The sequence below is a fragment of the Macaca thibetana genome, chromosome 14 (genome assembly GCF_024542745.1).
Source record: "Macaca thibetana thibetana isolate TM-01 chromosome 14, ASM2454274v1, whole genome shotgun sequence".
NCBI lineage: Eukaryota > Metazoa > Chordata > Mammalia > Primates > Cercopithecidae > Macaca > Macaca thibetana.
In genome coordinates this window covers 67,138,993-67,153,962 of record NC_065591.1, presented here as the reverse complement: position 1 = coordinate 67,153,962, position 14,970 = coordinate 67,138,993, and the positions used below count along the sequence as shown (strand labels likewise).

The following is a 14,970-nucleotide window of genomic DNA, read 5'->3' as shown; positions in this document are numbered from 1 at the left end:
CGGGCGCCGAGATCCGGCCACTGCACTCCAGCCTGGGCGACAGAGCGAGACTCTGTCTCAAAAAAAAAAAAAAAAAAAAAAAAAAAAGAAAGAAAGTAAAATGACATAATGAATGAGACAGCATCCTGTATTTCAGAGGAGATGTTACAGTTGCCCTCATCGTGCCCCCCTTCTCTGTGTTCATGCTTAATGCCTCTGCAGGAAGTTCTTTCTTGAGACTAATTGAAGTCCATTTTGCTGCTATTGGAGCCTTCTTCCTCTTGCTGGGGACTCTGCAGAGGCAGACTGAGCCCCTCCTCCATCCAGATGTGCCCTGTCAGTGCCTGCAGTGAGTGAAGCAGGGAATTGGGTGACCAGGTGTTGATTTTCACCTTGGGGCTTGTGGGCCCAGCCGTCAATGGCCAGAGCCTCTTGACCAGGGCAGGGTAGGGGGTGCATCATCCTAACTCTTCACACTGTTCTTCCTCTCTGTGCTTAATCCATGCTCCAAAAGGGGTGACTTTGGGCCAGTGCAGAGAGCCCTGGGCTGGGCCAGAGCCTGGGTCCTGGCACCTCTGTCTCACTGTGTGGCCCGAGGCCAGTTAGCAACCATTTCGGGCCACCGTGGGCCTGCAAGAATCTCTGTGCTCTGGGGCCCAGGTCCCTCCAGTGAAGACATACGTAGTTCTGACTGAAGTCCCTTCTCCTGCCTCTCCCCTGCTGGGACCTTAGCCAACCTGGGAAGACAGCAGATAGGGTCCTGCTGGTGGCTGGCAGTGGTAACAGCTGAGTCCACCTCTCAGACCAGGACTGCCAAGGGCAGGCTGAGAATTCAAGGTTAGATGGGTGATTCCTGGTAGGTAGGGTTGTGCCTCCCTCCAAAACAGGGATTTTGAGAGCCTGGTGCTCCCCTTCCTGCCACTCAGCTGAACTCACCCAGCTCAAGGGCAGTCATGTTTGAGTCTTTCCTTGGAGTGGATCCTTTCCCACATGAGACCCACTTTCATCCCTCATTTTGCAGGTGAGAAACCTCAGGCTCAGAGGGGTGAGGTGACTGGCCTGAGGTCCCACAGCCTGTCGGTGGGGAGTGGTGAGGGCCCCTGGGGCAGCTCCCATGGCACCTGGGCCAGGCCGTGCCCTCTAGGTCCTTGGCAGGAGTGGAGCACAGGAGAGTCAGGAGGCTACTAGCCAGGTGGTCTCCTGGTCTAGGAGGGGGCCCCATGGGTTCCAGGGGAACCCTGCTCTGTGGGCCTTGAGGGGTCATCTGGGGCTCCTGGGATTGCCGGATCTCTTTCCCTGGGAGGAAGTTAGCCAAGGAATGCCAGAGGTTGAGAGTGAGGAGCCCAGGAGTTCTAGGCTGTGGCCAGTTCTGAGTGCCCCTGTGAACTTCAGTGTTTAGTTTCACGGAGAGTCAAGACTGACTACTTGTTGCCTTTGGACACATAACAGTTTAACTTTATGAAGCACTCTAACATCTATTGCATCCTCACAGCAGTCTGTGAGAAGGAAGCGTGGGTCTTGTTTGGGAGGGTGGGAGAGTGTGGGCTCTGGAATCAGACACACCAGAGCTTACACCCTGACTCCCATCAACTCTCTGACCTCAGGCAAGTTGGTCTCAGTTTGTGAAAGGGACAATTTACCCCACAACAAATTGTTAGCAACACCTGCCTTGCTGACTGTGTACATTAAGAGAACATCTGTAACTGCTGGGTTAGTGTCTAGTGCCATGTAATACTTTTCATGATTTTTATCTTACCCACTTTATAGATGGGAAGATGGAGGCTCAGAGAAGGAAGGTGACTTGTCTGAGGTCATGTAATGATTTAAATCAGTCCTCCAGACTTCTTATCTGTGAATTTTTTTTTCTACAAAACCTCCATCTCTATCCTCAAGTGACCCAATACCTCATTTATCCAGAACCTTCCATATGTGATGCTGTCTGGATGTGGCGTTGTGTCCCCAGTGCCCAACAGCACTTGCCTGGTACACAGTATGTCCTGTGCTTACATGTGTTGATGAATTCATATAAACTGTAAGAAACATTTTTCCAGAAGCAGCAGCTAAGACCTGTGTCTTGCCTTAAAGACTTCCTTCCTTCCTTCCTTCCTCCCTCCCTCCCTTCCTTCCTTCCTTTTTGAGACAGAGTTTTGCTCTTGTTGCCCAGGCTGCAACCTCTGCCTCCCAGGTTCAAGTGATTCTCCTGCCTCAGCCTCCCACATAGCTGGGATTACAGATGCCCACCACCATGCCCGGCTAATTTTGTATTTTTAGTAGAGACAGGGTTTCACCATGTTGGTCAGGCTGGTCTCGAACTCCTGACCTCAGGTGATCCACCCGCCTTGGCCTCCCAAAGTGCTGGGATTACAGGCGTGAGGCAGCACAACCAGCCCTAAAGACTTCTTTGTGCTCTCTATCCCATTAAGAACAACTCTTAACAGTTTTGGTTGGAAACCTTTGCGAAAGAGATTGATCACTTTCTTCCCCTGAACAATGGCAACATGGATGGCTCGAGGGACAGGCCTTAGGAACCCCAACCGCCTTGCTGAGAATGCCGACAGGCTTGACCCCTGTGCCAGATGACTGTGGGCTGCTGCACGTGTTCAACTCTGGTTTCTGGCTCTTCCCACCCTGTCGGTTCCTTTATTCTGCTGCCCACAGACTTGCCTCCAGAGTGCTGCGGCTCTTTCCTCTCCCCTCATGCGTGTGTGTGTGTGTGTGTGTGTGTGTGTGTGTCCTTCCCAATTTGCTGCTTCTACCAGTTGGGGACTAAGAAGTGGAACAGTTGACCTTATTAGAATTGGTTCATGTATTCATTCATACCTATTCAACCAGCCAGCCATTGGTAAGCCTGGGTCACACTGGGGATTCTGTCTGTCCATTCTTCCATGCATCCATGTATCCATCCATCCATCTGTCCTGATTGAGGACCTCTGCAGTGCCTTGTGATCAATCAAGACATTACCACACCCTCCTGGCCATGTATGCAGTGAAATAATGATGCACATAGCAAATGCTGGCACCGGACTTGACAGTTTATAATCTGCCTCTGCTGGCATTACCACGCTGAATCTTCACAACAGCCCTGAGAATAGCATTATCCCCATTTTGCAGATGATGAATGCAAAGCTTAGCAGGATGGGGTCCCCCGCCCAATGGCCAGCAGTGAGCACAAAATGACAGCTGGAACTCACTCAGGTCTCTGGCCCACCCTGTTACTTTCTCTCTCCTTCGTGCTGCATTTGGAAGCTGTCTGATGCCATGTTCATTATCTGTCTCTGTCATGAGCTATTAGTAGTGGTGGCTGAGGTTGAACCTTCTGCCTTTGTCAAATGGTCAGTGCAGGGAAGTGAAGGAAGACACTTCAACCTGCAGACCTTGTCCCACCTGGACCCAGGCACACTATCTAGTCCACACTTCCCAAACTGTCCCCTGAGGAACCCTAGTCCCATGGCATGGGAATGGATTTGAGGATGCATGAGCATACAGATTTGGGAAACACTAGGTCACATAAATCTAAACAGGCCTTCTCAGGGTCTTTAATGTATTAATATGAATTGGGGACCCCAATGGGTGGCACAGTGTGCAGCCACCCTTTCCTAAGCTCATTTGAACATGCAACTCCTTGGTCAAAGAGCAGGGTCTGGACACATCATCTTGAGAAAGTACTGTGAGAAGATCTCATGGGCAAACCCTGACCTTGCTGTTTTGTACAAGGAAGGCTCCAGCTAGAGCTAGTTTCCTGGCCCAGGACTGCATTTTGAGAGAGCATCACAGGGAATACTCTTTAGCCCCAGAAAAGGTTCAGTGGTAATGCTGGAACTTCAGGCAGCAGGGGCAAGTGGCAGGTGGAGATATTTTTATTCTTTCATCCACTAAACGAACATATCTCAGACATTTACTGTGTGCCAGGAACAGAGCCAGCACTTGGAAATGCCAAGACAATCTGACTAAGACTCTTCCATTTCATTTTCCCGTGCCCACCAAGGATTTTTAAAGACAGATAAGCCTTAAATACATGCTTTAAAAGGAGGAAGTGATTTGTTAATTGCTCTGGGTCATTACTTTGGGTGGGTGACACATTTACTCAATTCAGTGGAGCTGCACCTTCTTAGTCCCAGGTCCTGAGGGGCAGAGAGTGAGGCAATTCCAGGACCCATTACCCTGGGCAGAGTGCACAGATGTTGCAAGGGAGGTCAAGAGCATGGGGAGGCCGGGAGGAGGAGGGGACGGGGAGGGGAAAAAGTGAGTGAGCTTCCTCCTGGAGTCCATCAGTTTCAGCTTGGGGTTGGGGGGCACTTAAGTGAGGCTCTGCGAAGAAGAGATTGGGGAGTGGGGATGGACGTGCTCCAAGTGGCTGGGAAGGGCGCTCTTCCAACAGCTGGAGCAGAGTTGAAAGGAGGCAGCACATGACACTGCGTCATGAGGACCCTGTAAGGACCCCGTGGCTGTGGGAGCAGAGGGAGGAAAAGTAGGTCAGATGGGGCTGAAGAAGTTCCTGGGGAGGATTGTGAGGGTCTGAGCTCCAGCTAAGTGGGTACTCACCTGACGAGCCTCTTCAGAGCTGGTCACATTCATCCCAGTGTCCCCCGCACCTGGCTGGTTCCCAGTGGGTGTTTGTGGACTGGCTGGACTCTCCCTCTGTAGGCCTCGGATTCTTCACACTAGTGGTCAAGCGAGGTCACCTGGCACCTCCCTTCCTACCCTGAAGAGCTCTCAGGAGTTCTGGATGCTTGTGCAGGGGAAGGCCTGACCACTCCCCCTGTCCCCTGCCTCAGGGTCCTCTGGGTTGCCCCAGCCAGGCAGGGGCCATGGTGCCCTCAGTGGGGCACAGCCCTCCTGCTGCCAGGGAACTTTGCCCCTCGTGCTTTCTGCCTTCAGCAGTTGACTCCCTGAGTCCAGAAGGACATTCCCAGAAGGACATCCTGTGACTGGGAGTGGCAGTGGAGTTGAGCGCATGCTGCAGCTTAGCACAGGGAGGAAGCTCTGCTTCCATCTATGTGAAAATGGGCAGCCAGGCGCGGTAGCTCACACCTGTAATCCCAACATTTTGGGAGGCTGAGGCGGGCAGATCACTTGAGGTCAGGAGTTCGAGATCAGCCTGGCCAACATGGTGAAACCCTGTCTCTACTGAAAATACAAAAATTAGCTGGGCGTGGTGGTGTGTGCCTGTACTCCCAGCTCCTCGGGAGGCTGAGGCAGCATAATCGCTTGAACCCGGGAGGCAGAGGTTGCAGCGAGCTGAGATCGTGCCACTGCACTCCAGCCTGGGTGACAGAGCGAGACTCCATCTCAAAAAAGAAAGAGAAAATGGGCAAGTGACTCAGCCTCTGAGCCTCTGCCTTCTTGTCTGTTAGTAACTTCCACACTGGACTTTTATGAAGGTTCAACGGGATAAAGTTTATGAACATGGATTGTAAACTGACTTACTCCACAAACAAGTAAATAGTTCTTGCCATTAACAATACTCATTTGTCCAATTTCTATTAATCCCCCAAACCTTTGGACCACTCACCTCTTTTCAAGAAGTGCTCCCTGGCATCAGCTCACTGTTCTCTGTGCAAGCTGCCCCTGCTGGTACATTTTATCCAGGCCAGAGCAATAGGAGCCTCTGAATTATGTACAAGTCGCACACACAGGCCAGAACTGTGTGTCTGCAGCCCTGTCTGTGTTTGAACAGAGAGAAAGATGGTGCTGTCCTTCCTATCTGCTGGGCCCAGGGGCCAGATCCCGCCCCTTCCCTGGCTGCAACCCAGGGGTCTTGGTCTCTGGGGCAGGCTGGGAGCACATGTCAAGAACACCCCCCACACCCAACTTGTCTGTCCTGTTTACAGTCTGGGTCTAACATGGCCTGCCCACATGCAGGAGCCTCTCTGTGTCCTGCATCCCTGGGTGGCTGGTCGGCATAGCGCTCGAGGGGCAAAACAAGACAGTCATTCCACATCCCTTTCACTTCCCTGTTCGTGCCAGGAGGTGTCGGGATGACCAAGATCTTCAATGTGGACACTGCTTTATTTCAGCAGGGCCTCGGGTACCCTCTCTGGGAGGCCTACAGCCTGTCACAGCATGCTGAGTCAAAGCCACCTGCCCAGGGTAGGTGCTGGAGGGACAAGGCTAGGTTGTGCCCAGCATCCCTTCTCCTGGAATTCTGGGGGTCCCTCTCAGTGCCCTTGTTCCTGAGCAGCTCCAGATGGTCCTGGTCCTATGTGGGGGGAGCAGGGGCAGACAGCTGGTGAGGCTGGCACCCAGAGGCATCACAGATCCTCCCTCTGCTTAGACTGGTGTGGGGGCCACAGTGGGGGAGGCAGAGTGGCAGGCAGGGAGAAAGATATACTGGGATATTGATGTAAACCTAAGCGGATTATTTTTAGAAGATCCCAGTGAACAAACATCAATTTACCCCTCCTCCAACTCTCCCCCAGTCTTAAGAAGACGGAGCAGGAACACACCTGGCTTCCTGTCGTGGTTCCATCCCTGCGCCTGTGCAACCTTGAATTTGTGCCTGGGCCTCTCTTAGCCTTAGCTGGCCTCATTTTAAGATGCCGATGATAAGGCCAACGTCACAAGGCTGGTGCGAGATCAAATCAACCCAGTGGGTGGCATACCCAGGAGGGCACCGGATGGATGGCAGGCCACCAGTTTGCAGGGCAGATCTAATGCTAGGCCAGAGCAAAGTAATTGGATGTTTTTAGATACTTGATCTGTGGTCTCTGTAAGCAGGAGAGAGGAGATTTTTGTCGACTTCCTCAAAATGGTCAGTGCAGCTTAGGCACATTTTTGTACCTTGTGGCTCCACCAAAAGGGCTTGAAAATCACCCAGGTATTTGTTGACCTTTCCTCTGGGACCAGGTAAAGTCACTGGGTGTGAGTCCTGAGTCTGTCATATTAGCCAGGTGACCTGGGCGAGTCCCTTGTCCTCCCTGTCCTATAAAATGGAGGGAACAAGTACCTAATTCTCAGGATCATTGTGAGCTTCAGATGAGAAATAATCTATAAAATCCTATTGGAGAAAAAAAAAAAAAAAAAAGCTACTGATAGATAGTGGGTGTTGGGGGATGACGGCCCAGAGTGCAGGTCAAGGGCTCAGGCAGCCGAGGCTGAGTGTCCCGTCCTAAGGACTGGCAGGCTCTGTGATGGTCAATGTGTGTGTGGAGCCTGATTTGCTTTCCTTAATGGGACAGCTGTTTAATTAGCCTCTGAGTGTTCCTGACAAGTGTCCCTGTGATTGTCCCCAGCATCTAACAGGGTCAACTCTCTCCAGACCATGTGTGTGCTGAGCTGGCCAGCCTTGGGTGTGAGGCATTGACCCACTGTCCCATCCTCTGATTCTTGGCTTGTCACTCAGATGGCCTCATGGGGCAGCCACTGTGTTGGGGACTAAGGGAACAGGAGACAGCCCTGCCTTAAGAATCCCGGTCTGGGCTGAAAAGGAGGAATGCAGAAAAGGCTCGGTGGCTGTGACCCAGTGGGGCTTGGAGGCAGCCAGTGCCCCCCAGCCTGGGAACAATTCTGCCTGGCTCTGCCACCAATTCTCTGTGTGACCTTGATCATAGGCCCTTTCTCCCTCTGGGCCTGTTTTCCCCTCTAAATGATGTTGGAAGAAGTGGTCCCAGGAAGCTGCGGCCTACAGCGTAGCAGGGTGAGGGGAGCAGTGATCTGTGAAGCCAGCCCAGCCTGGGGTTCTCAGCCCGGCTCCTGCACTTTCCGGCCTGTGACCCTGGGTAGCCCACCCAGCCTCTCCATGCCTGCCTGACAAGGGTATGCTGGCCCTGCTGGCACAGAGCAGACACTGAACACCCTGCCCAGCAGTATCTGGCATTGGTGGGCCCCAGGGCAGCTTTGACCCTTCCCCTCTTTCTTTCCCTGTTGGTCTCTGCAGTAACCAGAAGTTCCCCCGGGAGTCTTGCCCCAGTGGATGAGGGTGGCATAAAACAAGTGTTGCTGACATAAAACCATGCTGTCAAGTGTTGCTGACCTCAGTGCCAGAGTCCGCTCTGTCGCCCAGGCTGGATGCTGGCCGCATCTGTGCAAGCACCGCCTCCCCGCCATGCCAGCCTCCCGAGGAACCCCCACCAGGATTGGGGGGTTTCAGAGCTGGCCATCCCTCTGCCTCTTCCCAAGGCTGGGATTACAGGCTGGACGGAGAAGGGGGAGGGGGGGGAGGGGGGCAGGGGCAGGGTGCCCACTCTAGAGCCCAGCATCCTGTCTTTGTTGGCATCTTGGAACCTTGGTCCTTAGAACCGTGGACTCTTTCAGTTCCCAAATCTTGGAAGCACTGGATCATGGAACCATAGAATCTTGGTGATATGAAATCCAGACTTGGAGGTGGCCTTAGTGGTCACAATCCAAACCTTCATCCAGCCCAGGCAGCCCCTCTGCAGGCTCCGTGAACACTCTGGCAACTGGGGAGTCATCTGTAGTCCCCTCAGGTAGGTCTTGGACTTCAGTCAGATCACAGAGCTGCCCCTGCCCTTCCTTGTGGTCTTGACTGGCCACTGTGATGCGTGCCTGGGGCTGGTTAGTGCTAATGGACAGCTGGGATGGAACCAGGCGCCTGCTCAGCTAAGAATAGAAGGCTTTGTGTGATTTAAGTAGCAGCCAGATCATATCAGGCCTCCCAGCCAGGCCCCGGGGAGCTTATTAAGCGGGATCTGGGGCCACCCTGGGTCCTCCTAGGTGGAGGGGAAAGCCACTGGACTTCCCCAGGGTTGCTGTCTTGTGTTTACCTGATGATGAATTTTCCTTTTCCCATCAAGTAAGTTCATCCCTCCTCCTTCCTCCTCCCTGGGGCTGGCTGAGGAGCATCACCCAGTGTTCTGGGGGGAGTGTCTTCTGGGAAGAGCTCAAACAAAACAGAGCGTCCCTGAGAGGAACAAACAGATCGATGAAAATGTCTTTGGAAGGGAGAGAACAGATTATGGCGACCTTTTATTGAGTGCCTACTGTGTGCCAAGCTCTTGGCTCAGCATTTTGTGCTGTTGCTGTATCTGACCCTCCCAAGAGGCTCTGGAAAGGGTCCTTATCTCCATGATGCAGATGAGAACACAAAGGCCCAGCTGGTACTTGGTGGAACTGATATTGGAATCAAGGACTGCCCTGCCCGGTTCCTTCTGGGGGAGAAACGGAGTTCCTGAGAGCTAGGGGAAAGAGGCAAGAGTCAGAATTCTTGGAGAGAGCCCTAGGCATGGAGGATTTTGTCTCTCTGACTGCAATGATTCATGCTTTACCTTATGTTAGAGTCTTTTCCACTTTTGGCAGCATGGAATAGGAGAAACGGTGCTGGACTGGAGGAGGAATTACGGCGCTATCACAAATATAGTAGGTGCAGGCACACGTTGGTTAGGTTTGAATTAAACCAAATCCACGTCGGTCTCAGATTTCCCTTCTGTGAAGTGAGTAGAGGCTGCCTGGGGCAGGATCATGAGGCTGCAGCTCCAGATTCCCGGTCTTTTGACCAGAGAGTGTCCTGTTCCCTGCTCTCTGCAGGTCTCTGGTGCCTCTTGCCTCCCCTTGAGAGATTATTCCCAGTGTGAGAATTGGAAGGACACCTAGGAATCGCAGGTCACTCTCTGATGGTACTGACAGGAAAACAGGGGCCCCACAAGGACAAGGACTGGCCCAAGGTCATGCAGTGAGTGGGCCTCAGAGCACATAGTAGGTATTCAGGAAATCCCTTCTTCCAAGCCAATGCCTACTCTCCTCTGGGGCACTGCTTTTCGGTGGTGATCTGGAGAGCCGGGGGTGGGGCGGGGGGCTGAGGCAGCTGGATCCTGAGAGGGAGGCAGGGGCCAAAGGTCCAAGCCTCTGTCTGTAGTGCCCCAGGCCCATCTGTGCTTGCCCAAATCCTGCCCAGCTCAAATGCCCCCTCTTCTGTGAAGCCTTCCTGGACTCCCCTTCCTAATACCCTTTCTAATCTCCCTATCTACCTCGAGAGTGAGAGTATTTTTTAAAATTGTATTATTTTATGTTAACAAACATAAAATGTACCATAGTAACCATGTTAAATACAGTTCCATATGTTAACTATATTCACATTCTTGTGCAACAGATCTCCAGGGCTTTTTCATCTTGCAAAACTGAGACTCTACCTATTACACAACTACTCCCCATTTCCCCCTCTTTCTCTGGCCCCTGGCACCCACCATTCCACTTTCTGTTTCTGAGTTTGACTATTTTAGATACCACATATAAGTGGAAACATACAGTATTTGGCTTATTTCACCTAGCACAGTGTCCTCATGGTTCGTCCATGCTGTAGCATGTGGCGGGATCCCCTTCTTTGTTCGGCAGAGCGCTGCTCCATTGTGTGGCTAGACCACATTTTTCTGTCCGTTCACCTGTCGATGGACCTTTGGGTTGCTTCTGCTTCTTGGCTCTTGTGACAAGAGTGGGGAGTTTTGAAGTTGGATGGGCCTGGGTTGGACCCTGGCTTTTAGCCTCCCTTTAGCTAGGTCTAAGGCCATCCTCACCTGCCACTGTGCCCAGTGGGATTGCTGCAAGGAGTAGAAATTGTTCATGTTGAAACACTTGGCACGCAGCAGGTTTGCAGTGAATAGTAGGTGGGATTCATTCTTGTTATCCACTTTCCCTCTAGGGACAGGTCCCTTTTGCCCATGGCTATAGGACCCACAGCTCACCTGCACCCCATCCATGAGGCCAGCTGAGCACCTGGTGAGTCTCAGAATATTGGAGCTGGAGAGCACCTGTACACAGAGAGGGGCATGGACTGGACTCATCCAAGTTCACACAGCCAGTCAATGGCCATGCCAGGATTCAACTTGGCTCTCCAGCCTGGGGACCTTCCCTCTGCAGTCCCTGAGGTCCGCAAGCCTCCCTAGGGGCCTGTGTCCCTGCAGCATTAGGAGGGAGATGAACATCTCAGGAGGCTCAAGAGATGAGCATCCATGGCCGGGCGCGGTGGCTCACGCCTGGCACTTTGGGAGGCCTGTGTCACAAGGTAATCCCACGGTGCAGCATTCAAAAAATTAGGGCGCGGTGGGGCGCCTGTAGTCCCAGCTACTCGGGAGGCTGAGGCAGAGAATGGCGTGAACCTGGGGGCGGAGCTTGCAGTGAGCCGAGATCGCGCCACACTCCAGCCTGGGCTGGGCGACAGAGCGAGACTCCGTCTCAAAAAAAAAAAAAAAAAAAAAAAGAGATGAGCATCCGTAGTGGACGGAGGCCAATGGCACCTGCTAGTCTCCTCTGATCACCTGACTTTCCCCAGGGCTGTGGACAGCGAAACTGCTTCAGCAACAAGGGGGCTCACTTCAGACTCATTTGCATGGTACAGGCTCTCTAAGGTCCTTGCCTCGCACCTGGGAGTTCATCTGCTTTTGCTCACTTTCATTCATTCATTTGCCTATTCCTTCCTTCGCTCATTTGTTCAGCAACCACTCCCTGAGGCCTGCTGTGGGCTGGGAGACCAATCAGACCTTGCAGGCACTCAGTATGGCATAGCAGTGAATGGTGTGGATTCTGAGGCTAAACTGCCTGGGTTCAAATCCCAGTTCTGCCAGTTACTACCTCTGTGACCTTGGACAAGTTGCTTAGCCTCTCTGCCTCAGATCCTTTTCTGAAGTGGGGAGAATGATAGTTCATAATTTATATTTGTTAGTTATTGTTGTCACATAACAAATCACCCCAAAACTTAGTGACTTTATATAAGAACAGTTATGGCCAGGCGTGGTGGCTCATGCCTGTAATCCCAGCACTTTGGGAGGCTGAGGCAGGTGGATCACCTGTGACCAGGAGTTTGAGACCAGCCTGGCCAACATGATGAAACCCCATCTCTATTAGAAATACAAACATTAGCTGGGCATGGTGGAGCGCACCTGTAATCCCAGCTACTCACGAGTCTGAGGCAGGAGAATCGCTTGAGGCAGAGAGAGTGATCGCTTACCTGAACGAGACTGGGAAAAAAAAAAAAGCAGAGAGTTCGCAGTGAGCTGAGATGTCCCACTGCACTCCTACCTGGGCGATAGAGCGAGACTCTGTCTCAGGAAAAAAAAAAAAAAAGCAATCATTATCTCACAGTTTCTATAGGCCAGGAATTTAAGTTGGACTCAGCCTTGGTCTAAGCCCAGTGGCTCTGGCTCAGGGTCTCACATGGTTTCTGTCAGATGGCGTCTAGAGTGAGGAGGAGCTGGGGCACTTGGAGGTTGACCCGGCTTCTCTTGCTCTTTGCATAGTCTCAGGCCTTCCTTTCTCTCTCTGCGGGCTTGTTTGAGCTTTCCCACAGCAAGGCAGCCTCAGAGCAATCACGGTGTCTACATGGTGGTGCAGGACTTTAGCAGGAGTGTCCCAGTGAAGGAGGCAGAAGCTGCTTCACACTGGATGACCGGTCCCTGAAAGTGCCATAGTGTCACCTCAGCCATTACTCCCAAGCCCTCTCAGATTCAAGTGGGGGTGACAGAGACCCCACCTCTCTCCATGGGACTGGTGTCAGCATCACTTTGTAAGAAGACGGTGTAGGATGGGAGACATTGCTGCAGATGTCTTTGGAAATACAATCTGTTACAATTGTGAGAGTTAGATGAGTAAACACAGGAAATGCCTAGAACAATGCCTAGGCATCGTATATAAATGGTAGCTAGATAAAACCAAGGGTGATTTTGACCATATGCAACTTATTCATGATGTGCTGACTGTAGGATGTGACTGCCACTATGGAAGCCAATCCACCGAATAGCAGCATTTCCCATTTGGGTATTGAGGGATCTATAGGAGTTCACCAGACTGAGGCAAGCAGAAAGGCATTCTACACAGATAAATTAACTTTGCAAAGGTGTCGAGCTGGAGAGAGGAGTCCCTGGAGCAGGAACTTAGCTCCAGGTGGCAGGGCTGGCCTGAGGTGAGGAGTGAAGGAAGTGACTGGAAAGCCCAGGTTGAGAAGAGTTTTGCATGTAGGTTTTGTACTTAATCCTGAAGGTTCCAGGATGTCCGTCTGTTTCTCAGGCAGCAATATGAGAGGCTTGAGTACCATCATGAGGAAGCCATTTCTGAGACCGAATCAACAGGATCTTGGGAGATACTGGACTTGGGCGTGTAGGGAGAGGTCAGGACTGATGGGGCCCACTCCCCGGTGTTTGGCACGGGTCATTTACATCGGTTTTGAATGTGATGTGCATACCTAGCCTGGCTTGCTTTCCCTCCTTTTCCAGTATATTAGAAACTTCGTGATTGTTCTCTGCTGAGATTGGCTCTTTGGTAGGGGAGGGCAGAAGTGTAACTCCCTTGGCAGAGGGGTCTGGAGGAGCCTGGCAGGGCCAGTGGCCTCTTCCTCTGCCCCCAGCCCCGTCTGTGGAGAGTGGCTCCTGCTCCCTCACCCTCTCCTCTCCCAGCACCCCTCCCCACTCTGATCACAGCCTCGAGTCCAAATGAAACCAGCCAGACTGTTCAGGGAACTGTTGCCACGTCTCCCTGAGCCCCTGCTCTGGTGCCCCGAGCACCAGCCTGGAACCCTGGCTGAGCCAAAGGCGTCACCCCTGGAGCAGGTAACTCTGAGCGAGGCCATGGCCCGGGTCTGTGTTTCCAGGATGTTTACATTCCTGTGGACCTGTCTTTGCACGGCTCCATGTACTTCCAGGAGCCTGTGTGCTCACGCCAGTGTGCCCACTCGTGTCACCCGTGTCTGTCCGTGAATATGTGCCCTGTCTTTTTGGATGTCTCTGTGTGTTCGCGTGTGTTTGCACAAGTATGAGGTGGGCCTCTTAGGCTCTCTCCAGGGCCCCCATGGTATCTCCTCATAAATGGCAGGCAGGTTAGGGTGCTCTGAAGGGGGCTAAGTGCGAGGAGGGGCTGAGCCAGGGGATAGCCCTTGCCCCTGGGGGCCTGTGGTCTGAGGGGAAATCCAGACCTCACCAATGTGGCACACTCAGCAGAAAAATACAAATTTCCAGATTTGAGAAACCTCTTTGGGAGCCCTCATGCTGCACTTGGCCTGGATGTTGGGCACCCAGGGTTAGACAGACCCTGCCCCTACCTTCCAGAGCCAGCTCAGGCAGGCAGCTGTGCAGTTGGACACTAGCGTGGCTGCTGAATGGATGGCTGTACAGGGCACATGAAAACAGGTGAAGGCATACCTGGGCCTGCTGGAGAGTCAGGGAGGGCTTCCTGCAGGAGGAGTTTGAGTGGCGACTCCAGGGCTGTTTGGGGGATGAGAGGAAGGAGATGGAGAGCAGAGCTGGGCTTGGCGTCAGATGGCACTAGAGGGTTTGAAGAGGGAGATGGGGAGGGTGATTCTCATCTTCCAGGCCTGGAGGTTGGAGGGAATGGAGGTGCCTTGAAATGCGTGGAAAGGGAGAGGAGTTCCCATTTGGCCACTGTGGGTGTGAGCTTCCTGTGGGGTGTCCAGGTGCAGGTGACCAGAGGGTTGCAGGATACTTGAGTCTTGAGCTTGGTCCAGGCAGAGACGGGTGGTTGAAGCCATGGGGTGGATGATACTGCCAAGAAGGATATGGTGGGCAAGGGAGGGAAAGGGGGCTTAGGATTGAGAGCAGCAGCATTCAGGTGTGGGCAGAGAGACAAGCCAGCAAGGGGCTGGTGAGGTGGGGCCAGAAAGGGGGACGAACAACCGGGCAATTAATGTCCCGGAATCCAAGGAAGGAGACTGGTTTTAGGAGGGCGAGTTCTGCAGTGTCAGCTGAGGATGGAGAAGTGCCCCGTGGATTTACCCACACAGAACCATTGTTGAACTTGGTGGCAGCAGAGGGTATAATGGGTTTTGCAGTGGGTGGGAGGAAGTGGAGATATGGGTGTAGACAACTCTCAAGTTTGAATGAGAAGGAAGGAGAGAAAGGGAGGAGAGCTGGGAAGGGGTGCCGGGGATGAACTGCATGAGCCCCAGGCTGCTCATTGCTGACTGGAAGGAGCCAGAAGAGGAGAGAGGAGAGACCAGAGGGAGACCAGAGGGAGGAGAGAGGGTAAACTGGTCATCTGTAGACACCCGCCTAGTCCTCTGCCCGCGGCAGGGAGGGTGCCTGGAGGGGGTGGTGC

At 52.8% G+C, this 14,970-nt stretch overlaps 1 protein-coding gene across 5 annotated transcripts in view; it reads left to right on the top strand.

Moving 5' to 3' along the window:
- The window catches only part of GDPD5 (glycerophosphodiester phosphodiesterase domain containing 5), a 92,057-nt gene that overhangs the window by 11,486 nt on the left and 65,601 nt on the right, over positions 1-14,970 (top strand). The window contains exon 1 of one of the 5 annotated variants that reach the window (XM_050756180.1): positions 10,588-10,647. The exons of the other annotated variants lie outside the window; for them this stretch is intronic. The gene's annotated coding sequence lies outside the window, so the exon portion shown is untranslated. Of the gene's footprint in view, positions 1-10,587; positions 10,648-14,970 lie in introns of those variants that run through there. 5 annotated transcript variants of the gene reach the window in all.